General features: G+C 42.0%; 1 protein-coding gene across 8 annotated transcripts in view; it reads right to left on the reverse strand.

Moving 5' to 3' along the window:
• PRIM2 (DNA primase subunit 2) overlaps window positions 1–18623 on the reverse strand; it is a 319791-nt gene that overhangs the window by 282468 nt on the left and 18700 nt on the right. The window lies entirely within an intron of this gene.

Genomic DNA, 18623 nt, shown 5'->3' on the forward strand with positions numbered 1-18623 from the left:
TTATGAAAAATATAGTTTAACCACCGATCCAGTGTTCCTCAGTGCACTGATCTGGGAGTCAGAATACCTATGATGTTCTACTCTCAGCTCTACCACAGATGTGCTGTGTTATATTTCTCTTCCATAAAGTAGGAAATATTTACCCTACTGTAGCACACAGGATTAATGTTGAGGATTAATTCACCAATGTTTGTAAAGTGCTTAGATCATTGGAGAGAAGACATCACAACATATACATTAAGAGGGTTTATTTTTCTGACACTTAGAAAATACAACAGACCTTACAAAAACAAGTCACTATCTCAATGGTTTCTTTAACTGCTTAAAAAGAAAACTCCCGATGGACTTTGTATGTAGAATATTAAGATGTTAAGAAAAAAAATTCCAGTTCAGAATATCATAGAACTTTCTCAGAATAAACTAATGTGACAGAAAGATTGCTTCTTAGCCCTAAATACACCTTGGACGCGCCATCATCTTACTATTGTACTTTTCAGAAAATAATAGGATTATCTGTTACCAGAAAAAAAACATGAGTTATTTTAGGTCCCTCCTGTTTAAAGAAAGATCTAAGCACTAACAGAAATGCTTCTGTTATCCCATGAATATCAGATTGCAGCCATTTCTGTGACTGAAACCACAAGTCTCAATAACCCATCCACATTTTGTGCCTTTAAACTCCCACTTGTAGTTTAATAAAATATGGGTCTGGATAAATTCCAGCTGGTGCAGGGTATAGCTGTGCCAGGTAATGACACAAACATTACACCCATTTTGAAATCACTGCATTCTCTGCCAGCTAAATACTACACTGATTTTAGAAATTCTCTTTTAATTTGAACAAGCAATAGAGACTCAGTCCTCTGTCTCTTGGCTTTATGTGAGCTATATGCATTCTTGTCCATATATTGACACTGGTTGAGACAAACCATTGAATTTTACCACAGAAGAATCTGCGCTATTTGATTAAACCAATGAGTAATTTAAGCATAGATTCTCAGCTACACTCAGCATCTGTAGAGCACAGCTGACATATGGGTGGCAGGACAGGGAGAGACAACTAAGAAGCAGGTTGCAGTGCCACTATTATGCCAGCTGATAAACAGCCTTCTAGGGGGCAATCTGCCATCTGAGGATTGCTGAAGCACAGTAGTGCTCTCCCCATGCTCCTTCCTTCCCAATCATTCTATCAGGAACTGCAGGGACATGCAGAATAGGAGCTATCTATGTTAGATTTATGCCAGATGGGAAGAACCAACTGCTTTCCGACCCATTTGCACTGTCAGAAGAGTGGCTCAGTGCTGGATCATACATGAGCTAGCTCAGTATGCATGTTCAAAATCTGCAATTTAAAATGTAGTCAAGTTATACTTATAGCTTGACTATTTAGAGGAATGATTTTATTGGTCATTCCCCATTTTTAGTGCACCCAATTTCTACAGTCCAATTTAAAAGTGTATGCAACTTTTTCAAGGCAGGAGCAGTGTCATTCTATGTGTTTGTACAGCACCTAGCACAGGACTCCAATCCTGAAAGAAACCTTTGGGCATTACCACAATACAAGTAGAGGAATATACTACAAGATTTTGCCTATCAATACTATTTTTACACAAAAATCAGATTGTTGCATTGCAAAGGTGGCATTACAAGCAGCTTAGTATACAATGTGTTTTAGTTTCTTAAATTAGTTTAACAAGTTGATTTTAAGTAATAAAAACAACTCAGAAGCAAGGGTGCTGGAACAGTTTGTATAATGGGGGTGCTGAGAGCCATTGAACCAAACTGTAAACCCTCTGTAAACCCAACCATATGATGGAAACCACTTCAAGCAGGGGAGGGTGTAGCAGTACCCATGCTTAGAAGGATCCATTTAGATTTCTGTACATAATCAGCATCAGTCTCTGAGAAAAATTTTTAATTAGCATTTAATTTTTGTTCACCGTTTATGAAGTTGAGAAGGGACACCCACATAAGTTAGATATTCTTTGGTTATATTTATTACATGCCTAACTTCACAATTTTATAGAAACACTAACACCACCACCACCCCAACCCCCTTTAGCATGTGCTGGAGCAGGGCCGGTGCAAGGATGTTTCGTGCCCTAGGCGAAACTTCCACCTTGCACCCTCCTCCCCCCCGCGCCCCCACCGAGGCACTCCCCCTGCGGCAGCTCCCCCCCTCCAGCCTGAGGCGCCCCCCTTGTGGCAGCTCCCCACCCCCACCCTCTGCCCTGAGGCACCACCTCCCTGCCCCAGCTCACCCTTGCTCCGCACACAAGCATGAGCACCCCGAGCATGCCATCCCTGCTTCACTTCTCCCATCTCCCAGGCTTGCGGCACCTAAGCTGATTGGCTGGGAGGCAGGAGAAGTGAAGCAGCTCACCCTTGCCTCGCCTCCTCCCCGAGCACACTGTGGCTGCTTCACTTCCCCCGCTTCCCAGGCTTGCAGCCTGGGAGGCGGGAGAAGTGAAGCAGCCACGGCATGCTCAGGGAGGAGGCGGGGCAGGAGTGAGCTGGGGCGGGGAGTTCCCCTGCATGCCACCGCCACCCCTTACTTGCTGCAGGTGGCCCTCCCCGCACTCCCCTGCCCCAGCTCCCTCCGCCTAAATGCTGGCAGCGACCAGGGCAGCCGAAGATCCGGAAGCCATGGTCGCTGCCAAAGAAAATGGTGCCCCCCAAATGCCAGGGCCCTAGGCGACCGCCTAAGTCGTCTAAATGGTTGCACCGACCCTGTGCTGGAGTATAACCTGTGTGCTAAGTCAACCAAAAGGCTGGCTATGCCCCTAAACTGGAGGACCATGACTCCCCTAGGGCTGCAGAGGAACAGCCTATCTGTTCGGTCTCCCCTGAGTGCTACACTATCCTGCTCCAGCTGGGCATGAAGCAAGAGGTCTCCCTGTGACCCTGTCCACTAATGCACCAACCTAGTTGACTGTGGGTCATGGCTGTTAAGGAGAAAAATAACCTGGTGGAGATCAGTGTATCTTGATCAAGAGCTAACAAAACCCTTTGTCTGACAAGTACAGGTAAAATGCTTTGTTTCACTTAAGTCTTCTGAAGTTTGAATAGTAAATTTAGCAGGGAAATTGATTATTTTCTCTTTGAAATGAAGTACTTTGTAACATGAATGCAATGAGTTAAAGTAATGTATTTAATGTTTCCTCGTTTAACAAAAACATGGAGCTTGTCTTTTAGAAAAACAAAACAAACTTTGCCCTGTGTAAGCCTCTTCATTCATAGTCCACCCCTCGTGATGTCCTATCCTTTTATGTTTCTAATTAAATCTGATCTTAACCATATGTCTGTTCTCTCAGTTAGTTCCAGGCTTACACCAGCCACTCAGGCATTATTTCTGAAACCGACATTCAGAGAGTCTGACCTTTGCTGGTGACTTTCACCACAGTGTTTTTAGCACAGAGAGCCAATTGATAGCTTCAAGCAGCAAAAAATTAACTGAAATTCAAACCTATGCCTCTCATGAACACAAACTGCAGCCTATTAAAATGGTTATAATGACATTTAAGTTTCTATCCTGAGTTTCAACAAATTAAACAAGTAGGCACCTGCAGCCTTTACTCTATGAAAAAGTAGATTTCCCCATCCTGTTCAAAGAGCAAAAATCTCTTATGCAGTTTGATGCCTCTAGTCTACAGTGTGAAACTAAAGAACTCTGATCAGAATAATGTAATTCTGATTCAAACACCAGGAATGAAAGTGGAGGAAAAGCATTAACAGAAACATGACCCTTCAATAGCTAAGTACGTGAAAATGTCTACTATCAACTCTACATCTAAATCTATCATTTACTAGTTACCCTTATGTCATTCCAAATTTGGCTTTAGAATGTTTATACAGCAGCAAAGAATCCTGTGGCACCTTACAGATTAACAGATGTTTTGGAGCATGAGCTTTCATGGGTGAATACCCACTTCGTCAGATGCATGTAGTGGAAATTTCCAGGGGCAGGTATATATATGCAGGCAAGCTAGAGATAATGAGGTTAGTTCAATCAGGGAGGATTAGGCCCTGTTCTAGCAGTTGAGATGTGAAAACCAAGGGAGGAGAAACTGGTTTTGTAGTTGGCAAGCCATTCACAGTCTTTGTTTAATCCTGAGCCGATGGTGTCAAATTTGCAGTTGAACTGAAGCTCAGCAGTTTCTCTTTGAAGTCTGGTCCTGAAGTTTTTTTGCTGCAGGATGGCCACCTTAAGGTCTGCTATAGTGTGGTCGGGGGGTTGAAGTGTTCTCCTACAGGTTTTCGTATATTCCATTCCTAATATCTGATTTGTGTCCGTTTATCCTTTTCCATAGCGACTGTCCAGTTTGGCCGATGTACATAGCAGAGGGGCATTGCTGGCATATGATGGCATATATTACATTGGTAGACGTGCAGGTGAATGAACCGGTGATGGTGTGGCTGATCTGGTTAGGTCCTGTGATGGTGTCGCTGGTGTAGATATGTGGGCAGAGTTGGCATCGAGGTTTGTTGCATGGATTGGTTCCTGAGCTAGAGTTACTATGGTGCGGTGTGCAGTTACTGGTGAGAATATGTTTCAAGTTGGCAGGTTGCCTATAGGAGAGGACTGGCCTGCCACCCAAGGCCTGTGAAAGTGTGGGATCATTGTCTAGGATGGGTTGTAGATCCCTGATGATGCGTTGGAGAGGTTTTAGCTGCGGACTGTATGTGATGGCCAGTGGAGTCCTGTTGGTTTCTTTCTTGGGTTTGTCTTGCAGGTAGAAGGCTTCTGGGTAAACGTCTGGCTCTGTTGATCTGTTTCCTTATTTCCTCGTGCGGCTATTGTAGTTTTGAGAATGCTTAGTGGAGATTTTGTAGGTGTTGGTCTCTGTCTGAGGGGTTAGAGCAGATGCCGTTGTACCTCAGTGCCTGGCTGTAGACAATGGATCGTGTGATGTGCCTGGGATGGAAGCTGGAGATATGAAGGTAGGCATAGCAGTCGGTAGGTTTTCAGTATAGGGTGGTGGTAACGTGATCACCACTTATTTGCACCATGGTGTCTAGGAAGTGGACCTCCCGTGTAGATTGGTCCAGGTTGAGGTTGATGGTGGGGTGGAAGCTGTTGAAATCGTGGTGGAATTTTTCCAGAGTCTCCTTCCCATGGGTCCAGATGATGAAGATGTCATCAATGTAGCGTAGGTAGAGAAGGGACATGAGTGGACGAGAGCTAAGGAAGCGTTGTTCCAGGTTGGCCATAAAAATATTGGCATATTGTGGGGTCATGCGGGTGCCCATAGCAGTGCCACTGATCTGGAGATATATATTGTCATCAAATTTGAAATAGTTGTGTGTGAGGATAAAAGGCACAGAGCTCAGCAGCCAGTTGTGCTGTGGCATCATCAGGGATACTGTTCCTGACAGCTTATATTCCATCTGTGTGTGGGATGTTCGTGTAGAGAGCCTCTACATCCATGGTGGCTAGGATGGTGTTTTCTGGAAGGTCACCAATGCATTGTAGTTTCCTCAGGAAATCAGTGGTGTCACGGAGATAGCTGGGAGTGCTGGTGGCATAGGGTCTGAGTAGAGAGTCCACATATCCAGACAGTCCTTCAGTGAGAGTGCCAATGCCCGAGATGACGGGGCATCCAGGATTTCTGCGTTTGTGGATCTTGGGTAGCAGATAGAATAACCCTGGTCAGGGATCTAAGGGTATGTTGATTTGTTCCGGTGTTAGCGTAGGGAGTGTCCTGAGTAGATGTTGCAGTTTTAGTGTATTCCTCAGTGGGATCTGAGGGAAGTGGCCTGTAGAATTTGGTATTGGAGAGTTGTCTGGCTGCCTCCTTTTGGTAGTCAGACCTGTTCATGATGACAACAGCACCTCCTTTATCAGCCTCTTTGATGATAATGTCTGGGTGGTTTCTGAGGCTGTGGATGGCACTGCATTCTGCACGACTTAGGTTATGAGGCAAGCGATGTTGTTTTATACAGTGCATCTTCCAAAGAGAGCTACAGAACACTAAATCCTTGAGATGGTAAATTAAAGATTTACATATCAAACCCCTCTAATGTTGAGGTAAAGGTCTTCAGGAATAATAAAATGGAAATATGGGGAGTGTTATCATATGAATGTTCTGATTATAAAACTGGAAATTAAAAAACACAGTCATTTGTATTGCTAAAGTCTTTTTTTAAACTGACACATTAAAGAGAAGTTACTGGGGAAAATGTATTTCTCCAGTTTGTTTTATTCCTTCCTTCTATTCTGCACAGCATGCCAACTGCTATCAGTTGCACTACAGAGCATTAGCTCCTCCAACTGACTCTTCCAGGGCACCTGTTATTCCTCTCTCACTAGTACAATACAAAATACTCTAATAAAATAGTGTGGCTTATTATTAACATTGAAGCAAGATTTTAATAGTCCTAAAATGTTTTTCAAATTGGATGTTATCCAAAAGAATAAAGCAGTTACATATCAGCCAGAATGACTACAAACGTCACCTAAAGCCAGGAAAAGCTATTAAAAAAAAAAAAGAGAGGAAATTAAAGTTAAGGTCCAAGGTTTAATATAATTTAAATAGGACCCTCAAAAGCTCATGTGAAGGAAGCAACAATACAGGATAATTCACTCGCAAGACAGATTACATTGTCTCACTTGAAGTATTTTTCCCCTGCCTACTGCTTAAAGATAAGGCAAAAGAAAAACACTATGTGAAATCTGAACTCGGGACATGTGTTTTCCTTGTACCACAACAGAGGAAAAAACACATTATTACAACTATTTCTTGTAGCACCCGAACAGAAAAGTCATGGCAATATAAACTTGAGTTAAACAACCTCTGTGCCCCATCCCAGAAGATATAATTATCCTAATTATGCCTCAAACAATACGTATAAGTAATCTAGTTTCCCAGTGAGTATTACCAGAGAAGAGCTCTAAGAGGACTGAGCACGCAGAGGAGTTCAGGAAATATGTTCCATGCACAAGGACAGTAGAGTCTGACTGTCATAATATAATTCCCAATTCTGGACCTTAGCGTCCAAAATATGGGTATTAGCATGAATTCCCCTACGCTTAATTACCAGCTTAGATCTGATAGGCTGCCACCAATCAGGACTTCGAGTAGAGCGCCTGATCGACTCTAGTCTCCCCCAAAAACCTTCCCTGGGGGTCCCAAGACCCAAATTCCCCGAGTCTCACAACAAAGCGGAATAAACCATTTCCTTCCCCCTCCCTCCCCAGCTCCTTCCCGCCCTGGGAACACTAGGAGATCACCTGATTCAACTCCGTGAATCTAACACAAAGAGGAACTTTACCATTCCCTCCCTCAGGCAATACAGACTCAAGCTTCTTTGAGCCTTAACTAGGAGAAAACACTCAAACACGTCTTAAAGCAAAGCTTTTAATAAAAAAGAAAGAAAAAGTAACAGGTTTATCTCTGCACTTTAGATGGTAAAAAGTTACAGGGTCTTTCAACTTATAAACAATAGAAAGAAACTTTCTCCAGCAGAAACACAATTTAAGCTACTTCCAGCAAGTACACATATGCAAATGAAAAAGAAAACAAATTAAAAGACTATGACCGCCTTTTCTACTTACGATTCTGAACAGATAAGAGACTGTAGCAGGGAGATTGGCAGAAACCTGGTTACACCTTTAGCCCCGTCCAGGACTCATAGAGAACAAAGCCAAACCCAAAACCCACAAACAAAGGCTTCCCTCCCACGAGATTTTAAACTATCTTGTCTCCTGATTGGTCCTCTGGTCAGGTGTTTGGGGTCCCTGTTTGTTAACCCTTTACAGGTAAGAGAGACATTAACCCTTAACTATCTGTTTATGACACTGACAGACAGACAGATACGGTTGGCATTGACTGACAACTGCAGAATGAGTCAAAGGTGAAAAAAAGCAGCAGAATCATGGAGAGTTTTGAAGTGGAATGAGTCAACAGGGGGGTTCAAAGTGGGGAACTATCACAGTCCCTACGAATACAACCCCTCCTCTCCTGGCATCCATTGCAACTGGCAGGTCCATTTCTCCACTTCTTTGGGTTGGAATCCCACTATCCAATCACTTTCCACCTGGTCTCTATTTTACACCTCACTGGTTGCCAACTGTTACTTGGAAGATCCACCTTGGACCCTGCCAGCGTTCTCCTTATGGAGCCTCTGGTCAGTAATAACATGCTATGACACAGAAGCAGTTTCTCCAAACAAAGTATGATTTATTACGCCCAAATGGTACACAAAGCTTAGAGAAGTAGATTTCAGACCAACAGAAGAGACTTGTATGCATATTGTCTTATCTAACCTTGGCATTTCCCCTCAAGCCCACAGACAGACATGGCTTTGCCTTGATGTCCCCATGCTCTATGGGCACTGAGTTACCGCTACCTTATGCGGACCCTGATTCTCAGTCAGCCTCTCTGTGTGTCAGCCTCATGGCCTACTGACACTTTAACCTCTTCCTTTTCTGCCATGGTCACCATTTAATCCATCAGGGTCTTCTGATTTCAGGCTTAGCCTGGGGAAGAGAAAGACATCTTAGTCTGGATGGTGCCAACTAGATAGTTGCTTCTCCAAATTGATGTCTTAACTCTTTTGAAGCTGGGTACCTGAAAATCTGTCTTATCTATGGGCTGGTCTACACCACACAGTGAGGTCAACAAAGAGCACCTTATGTTGACCTAATTATGTCAGTGTCTACGCTACAGCTTTCCTACCACTGATGTAAGTGCCCTACTACACCAAAATAACTACTCCATCTTTAAGAGAGGCATAAGGCTTATGTTGGTATAGATAGGGCAACGCAGTGTCTGTGCAGACTCTGTCTCTTACGTCGGCTTTCTTGTCAATATCACAGCAGAAGCCTGGCTGGGAGCTGGGATGAGAAGCCCTGGCAGCTTCCCCCCACTCTCGGCAGGGAACACGGGGGTAAGGAAAAGCCATGGGCAGCTTCTCCCCACCTGCTCCTGGAAGGGAAAGGGGAGGGGGGGAACAGTCCACTGGGAGCCTGGGAACCTGTGGGGCAGCCAGGCTCCTGGCAGGAAGCTGCCAGCAGAGCTGAGAGACCAAGCCCTCAGCTCCCCAAACGGTCCCTCTTAGGTCAGTGGAAGCACTCTTGGTGAGGATGCGCACCAATCAACCCAAGGAGAATAGTGTGATCATGCATCATCACAGTAATTGCTGCAGTGGCTGTAAGTCGACTCAATATAGATTGACTTAATTTGTAGTGTAGACATACCCTATGTCACTAGCAAGACCCCTATAGGGCCTCAGTTCAGTCTGATTTATAGAGAAGAATATTCAGATCTTGCTGCAAGTGAGAGACATTTCTATAACTGAAGCCCAGCACCAAGTATCATTTCTCTGCAAAATAGTTTACTTTTTACACTGCTTTCATAGATCCTCCACATAACATGGCACTTATTTTGAGATTCAGCCTTTCCCACCACAGTTGAAAATATAAACTTAATCTGAAAGTTCTAAACTGTTATTCTCGCAGACGATAAATACTCACTTTATTTCCCTTAAAATATCTTACAACCTATGTTAGCTTCTTCTTTTGCCAGAAACTGTCAGACACCATAATTGCTCATTTCTAGTAAGATTTTAATGCTTTAATCTCCAAAATTAAATCTCACAGCTGCACACCTGTGTTTGCATATTCCCTTTGATGGGCCCTGTCACTTTAAATGTCAGCATTTATTCCTCGTCTCTTGAGTGTTGCTTAAGACCTAGCTGTATTCATCTTGTGGCAGGCTTTGCATGTAGATTTTGTAATGTGTTTTTCTGAGCTATAAATTACAAGCCACATTTAAAATGTGCTGGTTTTTTAATATAAATTTGGTTGGTATTAACCCTTTAAAAAAAGAGAGCAACTCCTCTTAGGGATCTAAAGTGTAGAACTAGTCAAAAGTACAATAGAAAAGATCTGTATGTTTCTAGGACAAGGAGTTTAGAAATGTACCACTGAGATTCTCCTTAATTGCCATGTTAGATAACTGAAGTATCCAATACATGGGGAAAGCTTTCATAATGTTACGTAATTAAAAACAAAATTTTCTTTCTACTCACATAAGTAACTTTAGAGACTGAAAAAAGTTTATCTAAATATGTCTTCTTAGCAGACACCACTACCCCTTCTTATTTCAAAGGCAATGTGTAGTTTTGGTACACTATTACTACTTTCTAACCAAACCTATGGAGCTTAGAAGCTCTTGTGGGTCACTGGTTTCCCACAGCTCACACTGCTCAGCAGATCCATGAGGTCCTTGGTTTCACCTGCCTCTCTGTGCAAAACTTGCAGGTTCCACAAGGTTCCCTGTTCCCTTTGCCTTGCACTGCCTGGCAGACTTAGGCTGGAACCATATAGATCACATTTCTTTCCCATTTTTCCTTGCCCCTGCACACAGAGATTTTATAAAGTTATCATAACGTGGGCACTTTATAAAGTACCTTTCACTATATTAAACAATAGTGCTCATTTTTATAAAGTTTTATTCTGTTATCCCATGCACTAGATTTTAATATTTATTGTACATAAAGCTTGAAGTTTTACAATCCTGCCAGTACCAGCATAGCCTGAAAGTAACTAAAAAAGATTTTTCTATGCAAATTTATAGGGGGAGTACATATCAGGTTTATATAGTCAATATACCCTGGTTGCAACCTTAACAACAACACTGCTATGGAGTGGCTCCATAATTAATACTAATTATTAAATAACCTGTAACTCAAACTGTTTGACCGATTCTATTTATTCTTTCCTGAAGGAACAACTGCATGCCATTATACAATGAAATTCTTTCCTACAAACAGAAAACCTACTTGATAATATCACTGCGAAGCTAGGACTGGATATCTGGTCTTTTAGTTAAAATATATATATATATGCATATATATATATATATATATATATATATATATATATATATGCGCCTCGACCAGCTGAACAAAAAGAAAACCTAAGTCAAAAAAAGACTTATGTTCATCTAAAGATGTAACCCGCTAATTGGCACACTGCTCACGTCAGTACAGTAGTAGAAAGCACAGTAGCTGGCAAGATCAGTGATACACACAGAAAGCAAGAGTTTATATTTAAACATAAAAAAAAGTGTAAGACTCCATTTTCCTCAGCTACCAAGGTCACTCTTCCATGTTTCTCTTTAGAGCATCTGTCACTGTGCCCTCACCAGCAGCCCTTACAACAGTTTTTCGTTCAGAAAATTTAGGTCATGTATGTACAGCAGAGTTTTCCATAGGAGTTTGCTTCTGTAAAGAAAAAGTATTTTGTTTTTACTCTAGATCCTTGGTTTCTGCATATACTGCTGTAAGAGCTCCCTAACACAAGTTTACAAGGAAGTTTCCCCATCTAACCAAAGAAAAGAAAGAACAGCACACCAATAGAAAAAGGAAGCATATTCACATACTACAAATGGTTTCACACTGCAATTAACCCCCTTCTCTACTCCTTACTTCACGAGGGTGTGCAGGTATAAATACATTGAAGATTATGAGGTGCTCAGATACTACAGAGATGGGGACCAAATAAGAACTTAACACAGATAGATTCAGACAGGCCTAGCCACTCCTGTTTAAGGATCCTCAAAAAACAAAAGTAGTACTATCAAATGGCAAAGTCCTAAAATGTTACTTTTCTCCACTCATCATCTCCTATTTAATTAGATGGGGCAGAATATACTCCTTCACAAACACACTAGAACTATTTACAATAGACAAAACAACCATTAATACCTTTACTCCATGGCAAGCTACTTTCAGCAAATATAACCTATGTAAAATCTTATTGAAAGCTCTAACTACACAGAAAATGCAAAGGGAGTAAACTATTCTTACATTAAAGGCTAACGAAGAACGCTAGACAAGTCAAAATTCCAATAAGGGTGATTTTTAAATGACCTGTGAAGCAACTTAAACAACTGGTCTGCAAACTTTAAAACAAATAAGAATATATCGGCAAAGTAAAACTGTTAAGATTAAAGATAAATCAGTTTTTACTAATCAAAGTTATAGTGGGGGATAAAAGAAGGGTCATAAAGACATCTATTTGCAACTGTAGACAAAGATAGTGAAAATGTATTATGTAAAGTACATTTACATTTAAAAGTCTCCAAGGCCACTATTCCAACCCTAAAATGTTTATTTTTTCACCCATGTCTAGAAGTATAAAATATGCTGATTTATCTTAATCTAAACATACAGGCAATTAACTGATTATTGTTCACATGACTGAGAGTCTCAGACAATACAACTATATACTGCTCTTGTTACACATATAGGCACAACAGATTTTTGGTCTGGGGGCTTTTTTATTTTTTGGTATGCTTACGAATTTGACTGCATTATAAAAAACTTACTCAGGTAAGGTTTTGTTTTGTTGGAGTTTTTTTTTAATTTTTTTTTTACTGAATTTGTACTTTTCTGATTAAAAACCCAGTACCAGGCTCCTATGAAAAGCATTTCAATTCAGAGGAAAGACAATATGATTTCTATTGTCCCAAAGGGATTAAAAAAAAAAATCAAAGCAAGCAAGTATATCATTGTCAAAGGCCTTGAACTGCAGCATCTCAGAAATTGTTTAATCAGGCTGTCAGCTGTTGACCTTTTCCTAAAAAAATGTCTGACTGAATAGACACGTTAGTACACTTCTAGTTAACCTTTACCATTCACTTGTACAGTAGCATAAGCAAGATCTCGGTCACCTAAATATGTATTTAACCCACACCCCTCATACATACGCCTCTCGAGAATTATTACAAAAGAAAGTTCCATTGTCTTATTAATAGTTTTTTCCCCACAGCTGTCTCAACGATAAAGGGTTTACAAGAAAGAGTAGGTGTGCATAATGTTAGTTCTCAAAGGCTCCTATCAGGATTAGGGCTCCATCATGTGAGATGGTATACAAACACAGGAAAAAGACAGTCCCTGCTCAACGAGCTTAACGTTTATGGCTTGGCTATACTTGCAAGTTAGAGCGCATTAAAGCAGCAGCAGGCACCCTAACTCTCGACCTGTCCACACTGGCAAGGCACTTAGAGCACCTGGACTCTGCAGCTGGAGCGCTCCTGGTAATCCACCTCCATGAGAAGCTAAATGTTCCAGTATCAGTGTTAACGAGGTGTTGCATTACTGCGCTTTGATAGGCCTCCGGAAACATCCCATAATCCTCTTAAGTCAAGTGGCCACTCTTGTCATTGTTTTGGAATCGGCTGTAGAAATGGGGATATTCCCTTTCAAAGCTCCATTTCTGACAACCAACACGCTTATCTGCTCCAGGACAAAGCAAGCCATTAGAGTGGAATGTTGCTTGCTGTGAGTGTGTGAGAGAGAGGCGTGGCGGGGGGGTCTGAACTTACAAGACAGCATGCTGACACTCTCAGCACCCCAAAAACCCACTCTCTCTCCCCCCCACATACATACAACACACTCCCTGTCACACTCCACTCCACCTCCCGCATTTGAAAAGCATATTGCAGCCACTTGAAAGCTGGGATAGCTACCACAATGCAGTGCTCTTTGTGGCATTGCAAGAGCTGCTAATGTGGACATGCCAGAGAGTTTCCAGCTAAGAGTGTAAACACTCGGCAGTGTTTTCCCTGCTGTGGTCTCTGAAGGCTGGATCAACTCCCTGCGCCCTATATCTGCAAGTGTAGCCATGCCCTTAGGTATACATGGCACAAACAACAAAGGTAGAGAAATCAGAACAAGAGGATGAGGGTAAAAAAAAGCAGTCACACAGATATTCTATCTTCTACTGTACATGACTTGTGGGTCAAAAATAGATACAAGTTGTAAAATATATCTAAATATTCCTCCTATTTTTATCCTTTAGAAAACAGCTTTCTCTACAAACCCATTAAAACAGAATTCATGGTCATTTCCAGCCTTACAAAAAGGCATTCAAAAGTCCTTTCTCCCACAAACACATTGGTATTAAACATGATAAACCTACAACAATTATGTATTCAATGAAATATTTAAAAATCAATACTTTTATAAATTATACTTTAATACAGGGCACTGCTTACTTAAAGAGAACATTGATAGTTGGTAATCCTTGGGAAGTCAGCCTTGACACATATGATGAATAAATGTTTTCAGTCCAAGTCATCATCAGTTGTTGTCTCCATCTAGTGCACCACTGCCAGAAACGCTGTCAGGCTGCTTCTCATTCACACTTCTGCACATTTCCATAAGAGGCATGATGCTGAACAAACATTTGCAAGGTGCTGGACATTTGTTCAGCTGAAGGATTGATTTGGGACCACGTGGTATTTCACAAAACACAGGTGCGATCAGTCCATCTTCCAAAACCCACCCATGCCCAAGCAGAGAGGGAAGTTCTGGATGTACTCAATCATTGAGAGACATTCCATTGTGTGGTAATTTGCCCTTTTGGTAGCAGGTATAAATGTACCCCTTGTTGGTGGCAATTTTTCTCCATTTGTCTGCTTCTTGGAAAAACATCCACTAACATAACTCTGCAAGCATCATAATGCTAGCCTTTAAATGGTAAACTCCGCATATGAATGCAACCAGTGCATTCATGACCTCATCAGTGACTGTCTCAGCCATTTCTAGTACCTTCAGAGCAAGAAGACTCTTCAGCTGTGTTCTCTGTCACCTGCACACTTGCATGGCCACCCAGGAGAAATTCAAATGCCACCTAGCTGATTAGCAGAGCACGCACAGCCAGAAGCATGTGTTCAGGTGCACCTCCCCCCACATTGCTCAGTCCTGCAGCTGCTCGCAGGACCCATCTACTGGCTGTGCGAGGGAGGAGGGAGAAGGAGGGTGCTAATTTCAGGGTGTCCCCCTCGCTTCACCCCATACCCCATCTCTGCAGAGTGGGGGGTCAGAGCCTGACTCAGGATTCAGAGCTGCTGTGGTGAACGTGCCTTTCTTAAAGAGATAGCACACTGTTTGAGATTTCCCCAGCAGCCAACTTACACAGTCTCTGTCTCTCTCTCTCTCTCACACACACACACACAGGCACAGCCTCCGTGTGTGTGTGTGTCTCTCTCTCTGGCTACATCTACACTATAGCATAAAATCGAAATAACTAAAACCGGTTTTATAAAACCGATATTATAAAATCGATTTTATGCGTCCACACTAGGGCACGTTAATTCGGTGGTGTGCGTCCATGGTCCAAGGCTAGCGTCGATTTCTGGAGCGGTGCACTGTGGGTAGCTACTGTAAAATGATGAGGCCAATAACTTCGATCTCCGTCCACACTAACCCTAAATCGATATAGTAATATCGATTTTAGTGTTACTCCTCTCGTTGGGGAGGAGTACAGAAATCGATTTTAAGAGCCCTTAAAATTGATTTAAAGTGTGTTGTACTGTGGACGGGTACAGCATTAAATCAATTTAACGCTGTTTAAATCGATTTAACTGCGTAGTGTGGACCAGGCCCCTCTCTCCTCTCTCTCTCTCACACACACACACACATGCACTTTCGCTCTCTCCTCCCAACACATACTTGTATTACTGTTGTTGTTACTTCTTGGTATTTCCTGCAATGCACGTATATTCTCTGTAACTTTATTCTTTCAAAGTGTGTTATTTTAGTGTTTTGACTAGACTATGCATTTCATAATTTTTATTTCTCTTACTACTCAAAGAATTTAATTTAAATGTGAGATCTAAAATGACTAACCTGTCCTGGCTGGAGTAATTATCCCTATGGTAAGTTTTTAAAAATATATATTATATCTAGGTTTTTTGTTTCTATTAATGGCACACATCCGCACATACTTCGGTGCACATAAAATTTATTCTGCACATGGGTGAAAAAAATTAGAGGGAACATTGGTCTTCAGAGGCTGAATCAAATGATTTCCAGTATAATTTGGTCTTTCCAGCCAATCTTCCAGTAGTGTCACGTCCTGACAGGGCAAGAAAACTTGGCAGTGTGAAGGCTGGTCTGAGTGATAGGAATATACAATAGTTATGCTCCCCAGCAGCAGACACAAAACCAGAATCTTGCTAAAGAACTGGGTAGCATCTCACAGAGAGCACTAGAACATCTGTGTCTTGGGCAAAAATCTAGAGTGTAGTAGCACCTCTTACTCTGGCATGGAAGGTATGCAAGATAATTTTACTGTTAGCCTCTTCATGGGAACTATGAAGAAACTCCACTGAACAATGCAAGGCAACAACAACTTCATTACACCATGTGACAATCAAATTCTTCTAGCCATTCTTCACCTGCTGGAGTGTTTTTCCTGCAAAATATGCGGTTAACTCATCCTTCATGAGAGTATGAGACAGTAGCTTTTTCACTGCAACTCTGAAGATGTTTGTGGAGTTTATGAATTTGTATTGAGCAGGTGCAATACCAGGAAGTCTCTTGATTCAGGTAATATTTTTAACTGATTCCTCTACACAGGTGTCAAACACAAGGCGAACTTAGTATTTTCTCTGTAACCTCCTAATGAAGTGCTCAGCCAAATCTCAGCAAGTGTTAACAGTTTCTGGTTTGTTGAGAGCTTGTCAGTAGGTGCTGGTTTAGGAAGACCATGCAAGATGTGCATTAGTTTGCTTGTTTTTTGCCTGGCACATATGCATTATTCCAGGGATGGCCAACCTGAGCCTGAGAAGGAGCCAGAATTTATCAAAGTACATTGCCAAAGAGCTACAGTAACAGATCAGTAGGCCCCCACCCCCGTCAGCTCTCCTCCCACCCCCAGTGTCTCTCACCCGCCAGCAGCATCACTGATCAGCACCTAACCCTCCATCCCTGTGCCTCCCTCCCGCCACAATCAGCTGTTTTGTGTTGTGCAGGAGGTTCGGGGGAGGGAGGTGTCATAACCTATTCCCAGATTTGGACCTTAACGTCCAAAATATGGGGGTTAGCATGAAAACCTCCAAGCTTAGTTACCAGCTTGGACCTGGTAAAGCTGCCACCACCCAAAAAATTAGAGTGTTTTGGGGCATTCTGGTCCCCACAAAAACCTTCCCTGGGGACCCCAAAGACCCAAATTCCTTGAGTCTCACAACAAAGGGGAATAAACCATTTCTCTTCCCCCCTCCAGGTGTTCCCTCCCTGGGTTCCTGGAGAGATACAAAGAAGCAAGCTCTGTGAATCTAAACAGAGGGACTCCACCCTCTCCTATTTCCAATCCTGGAAACAGAAGCACTTCCCTCTTCACTCAGAGGGTATGCAAAGTCAGGCTAGTAAATCTAACACACACAGATTTCCCCCTGACTTCTTCCTCCCACCAATTCCCTGGTGAGTACAGACTCAATTCCCTGGAGTTCCCCACTAAAGAAAAATTCCAACAGGTCTTAAAAAGAAAGCTTTATATAAAAAGAAAGAAAAATACATAAAAATGGTCTCTCTGTATTAAGGTGACAAATACAGGATCAATTGCTTAAAAGAATATTGAATAAACAGCCTTATTCAAAAAGAATACAATTCAAAGCACTCCAGCAACTACACACATGTAAATACAAAAAAAACAAACCTATCTTTGTACTCACAACTTGGAAACAGAAGATTAGAAAGCCAGGAGACAGAAAAAATCACTTCTCACAGCCGAGAGGGACAGACAGAACACAGAACAAAGAACTCAGACACAAACTTCCCTCCACCCAGATTTGAAAAAGTCTTGTTTCCCGATTGATCCTCCGGTCAGGTGTTTCAGGTTACTCCTTTCCAGGTAAAAGAACATTAACCCTTAGCTATCTGTTTATGACAGGAGGAGAGAGGAGGAGCAAGGGTGCAGCAGACTCAGGGGAAGGGGCAGGGGCTTGGGGGAAGGAATACAGTGGGACTGGAGCCCAAGACAGAGCCAGGGGTGATCAGTGAGCACCCTGTAGCACACTGGAAAGTTGGCACCTATGCAAGGAGCCACATATTGAGTTCTGAAGAGCAGCACGTGGCTCTGGAGCCACAGGTTGGCCCCTGCATTATTCCATCACATCAGAATATTAATCATGGTACTATGGAGAACTATGCTAGACTATGGGAAAGTACAAGATCAAGAGCACACAGATTGGGACACAACCAGAAGACATGCAAAAAACAACCCATATGCAGTTAGTGCTGTACTAGTCACTGCCACCTTCACTCTTTCTTCTTTGCATTAGAGCACAGCATCAGTCTGTTTAGGGTTTTGTTTTTTTGTTGTTTTTTTTTTTAAATTGGAGACCATAAATTGATGGAACTTTGATAATTCTTTGGATTTTAAAGGCTTTTACAAGTCATGACCCAAAGTAAATCACTTGACTGACATCTTTAGCTATCACATCACTGAAGATTCCTTTTTATCATATTAATAAACTCTGCGAATGGGATGTAATGTGAATGAGCTCCTCCTGTAGCTTTAATATTGCCCCTTCTTGTTCTGTGCATGATCCAATAACACAGTACTGTCAGTCAAGAGCCAAAATTTAACTTTATGTGAGTTGGATGTTTACTTATACTGTTACCCAGGCATGTCAAAAAGATATTAAAAAAATGTGAAGATCAATATTTATCTATATAATTGTTTTAGGTTTAACATGTCTGGTACCACTGTGTTTGTGGGTATAGGGACTTTTCAAATGATACCCAGCTGAATCCATTTCCAATAAAATTATCAATATTTCCAGCAACCGGAAGACCTGGAAGCCAGGGGATGTGTCCCCAGCCAT

The sequence above is a fragment of the Gopherus flavomarginatus genome, chromosome 4, assembly GCF_025201925.1.
Source record: "Gopherus flavomarginatus isolate rGopFla2 chromosome 4, rGopFla2.mat.asm, whole genome shotgun sequence".
In the NCBI taxonomy this organism is placed as follows: domain Eukaryota; kingdom Metazoa; phylum Chordata; order Testudines; family Testudinidae; genus Gopherus; species Gopherus flavomarginatus.